Source organism: Zea mays, chromosome 10 (genome assembly GCF_902167145.1).
Source record: "Zea mays cultivar B73 chromosome 10, Zm-B73-REFERENCE-NAM-5.0, whole genome shotgun sequence".
Classification (NCBI taxonomy): domain Eukaryota; kingdom Viridiplantae; phylum Streptophyta; class Magnoliopsida; order Poales; family Poaceae; genus Zea; species Zea mays.
The window spans coordinates 93,279,173-93,280,297 of record NC_050105.1 but is presented as its reverse complement, the minus strand read 5'-3'; the positions used below and the strand labels follow the sequence as shown (position 1 = coordinate 93,280,297).

General features: G+C 37.6%; 1 non-coding gene across 1 annotated transcript; it reads left to right on the top strand.

Moving 5' to 3' along the window:
* Nucleotides 1-399: 399 nt before the first annotated feature.
* On the top strand, nucleotides 400-601 carry LOC111590324 (U2 spliceosomal RNA). Its single transcript, XR_004853455.1, has one exon. It is a non-coding gene; the product is annotated as a U2 spliceosomal RNA (small nuclear RNA).
* The last annotated feature ends 524 nt before the right edge of the window (nucleotides 602-1,125 follow it).

Sequence of the window (1,125 nt, the reverse complement as noted above, 5' to 3'; positions counted from 1 at the left end):
ATGCATGCTGCATCATGAATCCCTGCATGACCTCTGTTTGATAATTAATGAGGCATGCTTTCTTCTCTATCAGATTATTGTGCAATAGCTAGAGACATCTTTATGGTTCTATATGTCCATGAATTGTGTGTTTAATGCGTGTGTCTAAAAGAAAATAAAAGGGCATATGTTCAATGGAAGATGTTGTGGGTCCTTAAAACCGGCAGTCATACCGTGTGTTTATATGGAGTCAATGTCTTGAAGTATAAGTCATCAAGGCTGTTACACCATATATAAATCATGAGAAGCCACCAAGCCCAATACGACAGGAAGTTGTACACATATAGTAACACCCCGTTAGCTGAAGGAGGACGAGCTACAGAGAGCTCTATAAAAATAGGGATTGTGTTCTTTTTCAACTCATCTTTCTCGGTCTTTTGGCTAAAATAAAGTGTAATATTTATTCTTATCAATTTATTATCTGGTTTGTAGACAATATACTCACATTGATATTAAATTTATTTATTATTGGTATTTTTGGGAGGGTCCATATGACTGGTTTACTTCGCTCAACCATTGATTGCATTGCGGGTACGGCCTCGCCCTTCCCAACCAATATCATGAAATACGATTGTGTACCGTCGCAACACACGAATATTAGACTAGTTTCTTCTCTAAACTCCTGATGACCGGCAAAAACAAAACCTATGTTATACCTTTGCCTTCATCCGATCCACAACCAATGCTTATTCTATAAGACTTTTCTGTTCTCTGTTGTCCAACCTGCATCCTTATTTCTCCAAGAATTGTTAGTCCACAAATGGTTGTCATTAATTACCAAAACACCACTAAGGGGCCTAGATGATTCACATTCTCCCCCTTTTCGGTAATTGATGACAACACTACACATTTCATAGAGTAGATTTAGTTTTTTCAAAGCTTCCGCACACACTAGGTATAAGAAGGATTTGAGATGAGTTTCGAGTGACTTAGCTCGATTTGAAGTTCCATCTAAAGTATAGATAAGTCAGGACAGAAACTCAAGATGTAGGAATAACTCCCCATGTGCATGATATATCCAGTTCAAAAACTTCACACACATAATAGATCAGTGTTTTGTGGGAGATATTCCTACAACCATGGTTA